The sequence below is a fragment of the Jatropha curcas genome, chromosome 10 (genome assembly GCF_041381405.1).
Source record: "Jatropha curcas cultivar XTBG-Jc1 chromosome 10, XTBG_Jcur_1.0, whole genome shotgun sequence".
Classification (NCBI taxonomy): Eukaryota; Viridiplantae; Streptophyta; class Magnoliopsida; order Malpighiales; family Euphorbiaceae; genus Jatropha; species Jatropha curcas.
In genome coordinates this window covers 23,447,030-23,458,283 of record NC_143160.1, presented here as the reverse complement: position 1 = coordinate 23,458,283, position 11,254 = coordinate 23,447,030, and positions in this window count along the sequence as shown.

Sequence of the window (11,254 nt, the reverse complement as noted above, 5' to 3'; positions counted from 1 at the left end):
AAAAAAAAAAAAAAAAAAAAAAAGAAAATTTTCAAATGTCAAAAATTACTTTGGGATATGTTGTAATATCCTCAACTTTTGAAAAGGATTTCAGTATGTAATTAAACCATCCATGGGCTTCTGGGTTATGGAACCATTTTATGTTTTTGCTAATATAATTGATGTTTAAGAAATCATATTGAGCTTAATGGAAGTTATGTTTCATATGTTTAGTAAATTACGGCAAAAAGACATTTCTTTATACCAGATGAAAGAACCAAAAGGAGTTTTACATTTAATAACTAAATTTACTTTTCTCCAAGATATAAATGAATGAATCAACAGTATTAAGTCCCTTGTAGTATACTTAGTGAGTATTTATAAGACTTAAGTGCTTCTTAAGTATATTACGGGCGACATGCCATGTCTTACAGTATGGTAAGGTGTGACATATGTAGGCCTTTCATAGGTCATATATTTGATCATCACCACAGTATCAAATTGAAAAATTTTGGACTTTGTACATTTTCAGAGGAGCCATCATGGAACAAATTATGGGAAATTTGATGTGAGCTTGAAGCAGACTATTGATTTCATGAAATTAAAGTGCCTAATATTGTTTCAGCCACTCTTCCAAGATCGACAACTGATCAAATCAATAAAGTTAAAGAACAGTTAAAACAAGAAATAGAGGTGTTCCAACAGCGACTTGAGAAATTTCATGCCGAACCACTAGGTGTAATTATTAAGGAAAAAAAAATATTAATGTTACTGTAATGGAGGAAGCTACGGATGATAGCAGTGATGATGATTTTCAAAAGAATTTGCCACACTGCCTGCCTCAGTGTTGCTAAGTATATTGTAACACCCGCCGCCCAGCCCCAAGAGACCCGACGGCGGATGCCACATTCGGTGCCGGGACACCGTCCTAACATAACATATAAATCATAAAATCAGATTATGAATTAGAAGTAATTAAGTATTGACAAGTTTAGCGAGTAATTTTTTTCAATTTGTTTTTGAAATATATATATATAACTTATGAAAACAATTTAGGAAAAATCCTACAGCAAAACTGTAAGAGTTTCCCTTTAAAAACCGAGTTCGCCAAACATGTGAATACAAAACACTCCCAATTTTAAACTCTAAACCCCCAGCAAACTCCAGTAATCACCATAGCAACACAACAACACTTCTATACCTTCATAACTATAGAAACCCTCAATAGCATTTTAATGATCATCAATTAAATGCATTCATTATATATATATATCAAGTCCTTATGTTCTTAATCATACCAACTATCTTAAACATATTTTATATCCAAACATTAAATAAAATCTCATGCTTATCTCCAAATATATACACCAAACTAATTTATCATTACATGCTTAAGTTATATTTCAAATAACATAATATCCGAAAATGTAATAATTATACATGCCATGATTCTTAAGTACATCAAACCAATTCTACCAGTACTAAAATAGTCGCTTCTTGTAACGCCCCATTTTTTTTTCTGTGTTTTAATAGTAGTTTACCGGTCTGTGAATAGTACCACTGGTCCGGAAGTTGGTATTATTTTTGGTCCGAAAAATTTCTATTTATGTTTTATATTTTATTTAACATTTTTGGAGCATGTATGCATGATTTTTATGGGTAGAAAGTAAGTAAGGAATATTTTTGGAGAATTTAGATACTTAGTGAATAGTGAATTATGGTGTTATATTAAGTAAGGAAATTTGAGCAATTGTTTTTTTTATGGAGGAAAATTGAGGAATTATTTTTATGGAATAAATTAGAGAGTTTTGTGGAGATAAATAATATTTTGAAGGAATTTAATTGGAGAATATTTGGAGAAAAGACCAAAACACCCTTCAATTTGGAGAAAAGACCGAAATACCCTTAGTTGCTTTATTAAAGGCAACCATCAATTATTGAGCAACAAAATTTGCCTTCTTCTTCTCCATACACGTTTCCTTCTTCTTCTTCTTCTTCTTCTTCTTCTTCTTCTTCATTTTCTTCAATTCCTACTTAGTAAACATCCATCCAACTTGATTTAAGTCATAAATCTTAGAGAGTGAAGCTAGAGAAGTAATCTTTGGTGACTAATTTCAAGGAATTTGGTGATTTTCCTACTTGGGTCAAGTAAGTGATTTTATGATAAGTGAATTATTTTTGGATTTAGAGTTGTCTTTTAGCATATACATGCTTAATCATGCTCCAATTACTTCTTTTATTTGTTTTCTTTGTTTGATTTTGAGTTTCTTCCATGTAGAGGGTGGAGAGCCTTCTAATTAGGATAAAGGCAAGACCAAAGCTTGAGAAGCTTTGATTAAAGCTTGTTAAAGCTTGTTTTGAAGGTTAGTGTTCATAAACACACATACCTTACTCAAATTTTGATTTTGTGCCTTTATGCTATTATGTGTATATTTTGAGATTTTGTATGAAATGATTGATTTGTTGAATTTTGGTTGCCATTACATGCTCTTAGATGATGTTTGATGAATATTTATGTTGTGGTAGACATTGCTACCTTGTATCTTTGTGGTTCATGTTCCTTTCATGGCTAAAGTAAACTGAATTTGGGAAAAACGAGATTTTGAGTGAGATTTAGGACCATTTTTCGGTCCTTTCTAGTTTCCATCTGTGTCTGAGTCCTTCATAAAGGTTGTAGGTCTATCTCTTAGCTTTCCAACCCATCCTCTTGTGTCCAATTTGGAGATATATAACTCAACTTATGGCTAAAACACCCAAACTGACTCTGTTTGTGTCGGGCCACATGCATCACTGAATTGAGTGCCCATTTTGACCACTATAATGACAAGATTAGGTTCTGAGTTCTTCATAAAAGTTGTTTCCTGTGTCTTGAGAATTCTCTCGTTCTAGATTGGTTTAATTTGAGTGTGGGGTTTAGTAGGAATTCAATAAACAATGGACTTGGTTCTGCTGAATCAGGTCTGGTCTATTAGTCTGTGTTCCTAGCTTTGTTTTGTTATCTTCCATATTGATCTGGGCTGTGATCCCTTCATAACATTTGTAGAATTTTGTCTTATCTTTCTAATGACTCTAATTTCATTTAATTTAGAGACCCATAGCTCCGATTATGTTTTAAAAACACAGCAAAGGTCCATGTTATTTTTATGCTGGAAATTTTCTATGTTAAGTCATTTTGTTTAAGTATGAGAATTTTTATGAATTACTTAAGTGTAAATTAAGTTTTTATTATGAGAAGACTAAAGAACATGAATTTTATGAGAAATGTTTTTGGGCTCTAATATACTTGGTGTGGATTTGATGCATGATTTGATTTTATTATGTATGATGAGCATGCTCGGCATTTGATGCCATTATGATAAGAAGCTATGATCATATGCTAGGCACGTGGGTGTCTTATGTTAGGGCGGACGCGCTCTATATGTTATGAAAAGGTTGGCGACCTAAGGCCATTATGAATAAGCTATGAAAACTTATCTGCTTCTTTTTCTCCTAAGTGTATGTGAGCCCTTATAAAATATTTTTAAGGAAGTGAAATAAATGAGATACATTATGTTACTAACTCTTAGTTTACCATAACTTATTTATGATACCAAATGAATTTTTAAAGCATGATGTGTTGGTGTAAATATGTAATACATGTTCAAATTTAATGATTTTATGTATATATATAAATTATTTTTAAGTATGTTGTCATCACAACATTGGTTTGTTGTGTTTTATGAGCACCACTGAGTTTTATACTCAGCGCGTTGATTATATCACGCGCAGGTTGGAGATTGTGCTTGCTGCTTAAAGACCTGAAGAGTAGCATCAGAGCTGAAGAGATATTTTGATAGTTACTTAGTATTTTTCTATAACTAAGAATTATGGCATGTATAAGTATTACATTTTTGGAGACTGTATTATTTAATTTATAACTTAAGCATATTGTTGTAAATTATTTTGGTGTATATATTGGGAGAAAAATTTGGAACTTATTTAATGGTTAGAATATTAGACGTTGATATATTTAAATGAATGTATTTAAGTGATGAATATTATAATGTTATTGAGGAATTATGGAGTTATGAAATTATAGAAGTGTTATTGTGTTGTTATTGGAGTTTGACGGGGTTTCGAGTTTGAATTTGGGAGTGCTTTGTATTCATATGTTTGGCAACTTCTATTTTTAGGGGAAACTCTTGCAGTTTTTCTGTAGGATTCTCCCAAATCATTTTCAAAACAAAATACTATTACTTGCTAAACTTGTAAATACTAAGTCACTTCTAATTCATAATATGATTGTTTGATTTATATGTAGGTTAGGACGGTGCCTCCGACACCGAATGTGGCATCCACCGTTGGGTCTTTCGGGATCGGGCGGCGGGTGTTACACTTCTGGTCTGAAGCTACTCTTCTGATCTTCAAGTAGCAACCACGGACTTAACCTGCGCGTGATAAAAATCAACGCGCTGAGTATAAAACTCAGTGGTGCTCATAAATGACAAACTTACCAATGTTGCACTGGCAACACACTTAAAATATAAATAAGAACATACATTTACATTTATAGCAAAAGAAATATCAAATAAACTTATTGTAACACCCCTTCCCGGTCCACCCGTAAACCCGAATGAACCGAGTCGAGATGCTACAAACTGGTTGGCTGTATGGTCTGACATGCTGAAAACATACTGTATATTGAATATAATAACATGCTGGTACTGTTTCCAAAAATAATGTAATTTATATATTTACAAAACATGATACAAGTTTACAAAATGAAATGGGCCCAACTGTGTGCCATGTACATGCCATAAAAAGAAAAACAAAATGAGTTTCTACCCTGAAGACCGAGTCTTCTACAGATGAACTGCAGCAGTTGTACGCGGACTCTCTATGGACCAGTCTCAAAACCTGCGAGTTAAACAGGTAACTCGCTGAGCAAATAATGCTCAGTGGATATCTCAACAAATAAAGAAACAATTAAATGCATACATGAGTACAAAGAGCCAAGTAACAACCATGTAAACACATAAGGTACAGATAATCACACATATCATCTTACCTTCATTTTATCTGAATGATCTTTCTTGTTGTGTATTATACTGTATGATTCGTTAAACATTAGTTACAATATCTGTATGGCTCCATAAGGTTATAGTGAAACCGAAGTGATAAGATAAACTGTATGAAACTGGGTAAAACTGTATGCTATAGGCCCCTAACCGGATTCGCCTATGCCAATATTGTCCGTTTTGGTGCCCCTAACCGGATTCGCACCGCACGGTTTAATCATATCCACTCAACGGCCTGTAGCCGGAGTTCCAAACTGTATGGGTCGCAGATCTGCTATTCTATGTCGCGACATAGCCTTATCTACATGGTTTCTACCTAACCTCAATGGAGCTTACTGCATAACTACAATGTAATACAATAGCACATAGATAGTGTCACAACATCATAACTCATCATGTTGATTTGATTTCACATCATATGAATGCTTGTATGTTGTTTTAATCCATGCTCTTATGTTGTATTTTTTGTTGTAAAATGATTGGATGCATGCATGTTGAGCAAAGAAATGTGATTACATAGCAAAAGAAAGGCAAAAGAGTGTCACAGCACAAGTCGCGACCGCGTATTTGAAAGTCGCGAGCGCGACTTGTGCATCCTGAGAGTCAATGTGTTTCTGGCTGAAGTCGCGACCGCGCAGCACAAGTCGCGAGCGCGAGATGAAGTCGCGAGCGCGCTTGTGTGATTCGCGAGCGCGAGATACGCACACTGAGAGTCAGAGAGCTTCTGGCCAAACTCGCGACCGCGCATGTGAAAGTCGCGAGCGCGAGTTGTGCCATTTGAGAGTCAGAGAGTTTTTGGCCAAAGTCGCGACCGCGCATGTGATCCTCGCGAGCGCGAGTTGTGCAATTGAGAGTCAGAGAGCTACCTGACTCAAGTCGCGAGCGCGCAATAGGAAATCGCGAGCGCGAGTTGCTTTCCAGTATGCGCGAGCGCGCGACGTGATTCCAGATTGTGCAGTCTGTGTTCTTTTGGCCATAACTCTCAATATACAACTTCAAATTGAATGATTCAAAAGCCCATGTAAAGCTAACACAGAAAGGAACAAATAACTCTTCTATGACAATTCCTAATTCCATCATTATATGGGTTCAAAATCAAGATGAAGTTGCTGGTAACATTTCCAGTAAACTCTGTTTCCGTTTCATATATTCATCCCCTGTTTTTACATCATTTCCAGTACTTCCACCCAACAACAAGCAACATATCATCTCATGAGCAACACTCCACACAATTTTTCATGCAAAGAACATGGGAAATAACAAGAGATATCAAACCTGTCTTGCCACAAAGCTGGGGCTCTGTTTTAACTTCTCTTTTCTGCAACTTTGGAACTTTCTTCTCCTATACACAAGAATTCTCATAACTCATCTCCAATATAACTCAATTAAAGAGTGGATAACATATAGCTTCAAGGAATTCTACTTACTTGGAGGTGACTTAGTGCTTAACGTGCATGAAACTTGCAAGGAAACGAGAGGGAAAGTAAGAAGAGAATATGAAAATGGGAAAGTGAGCTGATAAGAACGGGTAGTCTCTAGAAGAAATGACTTGGCTGTGTAACATATCTACTTGGTACCTCAAGTGTACAAAGACACAACTTAATACCCACACTGTATGTTTGGCTGCAAACAAGTCCTAAACTTTCCATGCAAATAAGTCCACTTATCATCCATTCTACCCCAACCAGGTTTGGTTCAACCCGACTCAACTCAAGAGGATGTTACAGTTCTCCCCTTCTAAATAAAAACTTCGTCCCGAAGTTTACCTGTTGTGAACAGATGCGGATATTGTTGTCGCATGGTTTCTTCTGATTCCCAAGTTGCTTCTTCTGTCTTATGATTCCTCCAAAGAATTTTCACCAATGCTATTTTCTTGTTCCGCAATTCTTTAGTTTCCTTGGCTAGGATCTGAACTGGTTCTTCTTCATATGTGAGATCCGGCTGAATTTCAATCTCGTCTGCTGATAACACATGTGAGGGGTCTGATCTGTATCTTCTCAACATGGATACATGAAATACATTATGGATTCGATCTAAGGTTGGAGGTAATGCTAGGCGATAGGCTAATGGTCCTACGCGTTCAACAATCTCGTATGGACCAATGAACCTAGGGCTAAGCTTACCCTTTTGTCCAAACCTTAAGATCTTCTTCCATGGTGAAACCTTCAAAAATACTTTATCCCCAACCGAATACTCAATGTCTTTTCTCTTTAAATCCGCATAGGATTTCTGTCGATCACTTGCTTCCTTTAGCCGTCTTCTGATGATTTCTACTTTCTCTTCTGTGTCTCTCACCAAATCTGGACCCAAAATCTTCTTCTCACTAAGTTCTGTCCAACATACAGGTGTTCTGCATCTTCTACCATACAATGCTTCATAGGGTGCCATCTTGATGCTCGCTTGATAGCTGTTGTTGTAGGCGAATTCCATGAGAGATACATATTTGTCCCAACTGCCTTCAAACTCTATAACACATGATCTCATCATGTCTTCCAAGATTTGAATCACTCTCTCTGATTGCCCATCTGTCTGCGGATGAAATGCAGTGCTGAAATGCAGTTTCGTTCCTAATGCCTCTTGAAGTTTACCCCAGAACTTCGATGTAAACCTTGGATCACGATCCGAGATAATGGATGATGGAACTCCATGTAGTCGAACTATCTCACTAACATAAATTTCTGCTAACTTGTCGAGAGAATAGTCCGTCTTGACTGGTAGAAAATGAGCAGACTTGGTTAATCTGTCCACAATTACCCATACTGCATCGTGCTTCCGCTGTGTCTGAGGTAAGCCAGTAACAAAGTCCATCGTGATCTGATCCCATTTCCATGTTGGTACTGTTATTGGATGAAGTAACCCGGATGGCAGTTGATGTTCTGCTTTTACTTGTTGACATGTTAAACATCTTGTTACAACATCTCCGATGTCTCTCTTCATGCCTGGCCACCAGTAGCCTTTCTTCAAATCTTGATACATCTTGGTGCTACCTGGATGCATTGTATATGGACTGTTATGAGCTTCATGCAGAATCTTTTGCCTGACCTCCCCTGTCTGTGGTACAACAATTCTATCTGCATAAAACAAAACTCCACTATTATCCAATCTGAATTTCCCACCATGATCTGCCTGGACTTGTTTAACCCATAGGGCTATTTGTGCATCTTTCTTTTGTGCTTCTGCAACTTCCTGAATCCAAGATGGCTGGACTTGCATCTGTGCTAGAATAACTCCCTGCTGTTGCAACTCCATGCTGATTCTCATTAAGCTCAAAGCATACAAGGATTTCCGGCTAAGGGCATCAGCTACTACATTAGCTTTGCCCGGATGGTAATTAATGACATAATCATAATTAGCCAGAATTTGCATCCACTTCCGTTGTCTTGAATTCAAGTCCTTCTGTGTTGGTAAGTACTTTAAACTCTGATGATCTGTGTAAATGTAACACTTTTCACCATACAGATAATGCCGCCATACTTTAAATGCTAGAACAATGGCTGCTAGTTCTAAATCATGGGTTGGATAATTCAACTCATGTGGTTTCAATTGTCTGGAGACATAGGCGACTACTTTCTTATCTTGCATGAGCACACATCCCAACCTAGTATGAGAGGCATCACTGTAAATCTCAAAGTCTTTACCTGACACTGGCTGAGTTAACACTGGTGCTTCAGTCAACTTTCTCTTCAAAGTGTCAAAACTCTGCTGACATCTAGCATCCCATTGAAATACAACCTCTTTTTTCAATAGTCTTGTTAAAGGTGATGCAATGATGGAGAATCCTTTTACGAACCTTCTGTAATAACCGGCTAAACCCAGAAAACTTCGAACTTCTGTGACATTCCTGGGTGGTCTCCAATCAACAATAGCTTCAATCTTCTTAGGATCCACTCTGATACCCTCTGATGACACCACATGTCCTAAGAAAGAAACTTCTTCTAGCCAAAACTCACACTTACTGAGTTTAGCATACAGCTGTTTATCTCTCAAAGTCTGAAGTACAATCCGTAAATGCTTATCATGTTCTGCCCTGTCTCTGGAGTAGACCAAAATGTCATCTATAAACACCACCACAAACTGATCCAGGTATGAATGAAATACGCGGTTCATGAGATCCATGAAAACCGCCGGTGCATTTGTGAGACCGAATGGCATTACTAAAAATTCAAAGTGACCATATCGGGTCCTGAATGCAGTCTTAGCGATATCTTCTTCCTTTATCCGCAACTGGTGGTATCCTGATCTGAGGTCAATCTTAGAAAATATACCTGCACCTTTTAACTGATCAAACAAATCGTCGATGCGAGGCAATGGATACTTATTCTTGATCGTCAGCTTATTCAGCTGTCTGTAATCAATGCACAATCTGAGTGATCCATCTTTCTTCTTAACAAATAATACCGGTGCTCCCCAAGGTGATACACTGGGTCTGATAAAGCCTTTGTCTAATAACTCCTGCAGCTGAATTTTTAACTCTTTTAACTCTGCTGGTGCCATTCTGTAAGGGGCAATAGATACTGGTGCTGCTCCAGGATAGACATCTATGGTAAACTCCACTTCCCTCCTTGGTGGTAACCCTGGTAACTCATCTGGAAACACATCTGGATAATCACATACTGTTGGTATATCTTCCACTTTCAACTTTTCTTTCTCTATTTGTAACGCACATACCAAATATGCTTCACAACCCTTCTGAATTAATCTCTTTGCTGCCATGGCTGATATTACATTACTCAAAAACTCTCGCCGCTTCCCGACTACTGTAATCTCTTCCCCTGCTGGTGTAGATAATGTCACCCTTTTCTTTGCACAATCAACTAAAGCATTATGTCTAGATAGCCAATCCATGCCCAGAATAACATCAAATTCTCTAAATAGCAACTCCATAAGATCTCCTGGAAACGCCTTTCCATGAATAACAATTGGACAGTCTTTGATCACTGTATGAGTTGTTACTACATCTCCTAATGGATTGGTAACCAACATACCCTGACTCACATGTGCAACTGCTAACCCTTTAACCCAAGGTTTAGGTACACTAATGTATGAATGAGATGAGCTAGGATCAATTAAAGCATAAACTACATGCTCAAATAAAGAAAACTCACCAACTATAACATCTGGGGCTTCCTCCTCTTCTCTGGCTCGCATAGCATAAACCCTGGCTGGACCCCTAGTATCGGGTCTGTCCACAGTCTCTGACTGCTGTCTCTGTACTCCAGAGGGCTCACCTCTACCTCTACCTGCTATGAACTGGGTAGGAACTCTTGCCTTCTTCGGACAGTCTTTCTTCTGATGGTCTGATGCTCCGCATGTCCAACATTTACCAGTCACCAACCAACAATCTCCACCATGTCGTCTGCCACAGTGCTCACAAAGTGACGAAGTATAACCGGCTGACTCTGCACCTCTACCAGTGCCTCTACCAGAACCTCTGCCTGAACCTCGACTACCACCGGCAGAACTAGCCACAACTGATGCTGCTGGTGCATGAACACCCCTAGCTATGCCTTGGCTAAAAGAAGGTCTAGAACCAGCTGAACTACTAGTACCTCTGAATCTCTTGCTTTCCGGCTGATGTGTACTGGGTGCACTCTGAGTCTGATCTCTTCTTTGCTGAGATCGCTGGCGTCTAGAACGCTGATTGGCCTGTATTCGCTCTATCTCTTGAGCTGCCTCTACCAAGGCTGAGAATTCTCTGAATCTGGAAGCTACCACTCCCATCTGAATCTCATCATTCAAGCCTTCTTGAAACTTCTTACACCTCTCGACTTCTGTAGACACTATCTGCTTACCATACCTGCTGAGTCTAGTAAATTCTCTTTCGTATTCCGCTACAAACATTCTGTTCTGTCGCAGGTATAAGAATTCGTTCCTTCTCGCATCTAGGTAAGCCTCGGTAATGAACTTCTTCTTGAATTCATCCAAGAAGAATTGCCAAGTACACTGATCTGCTGTTACTCTCTGTTGCACAGTGGTCCACCATGTATATGCCTCCTCTATCAGCAACGAAGTGGCACAAACCAACTTGTCTTCTGCTGTACACTGCAATTGTTCTAGGACTCTCGATGTCCCATCTAGCCAATACTCAGCTAGCTCTGGGCTATCATCCTTACTAGCTTTAAATTCCTTTGCACCATATTTTCTAAGCTTCTCCAGTGGGGGCTTTCTCTCTCTTTCTACTATTACGGGTGCTTGAGGCATCACTCCTGCAATTTGTC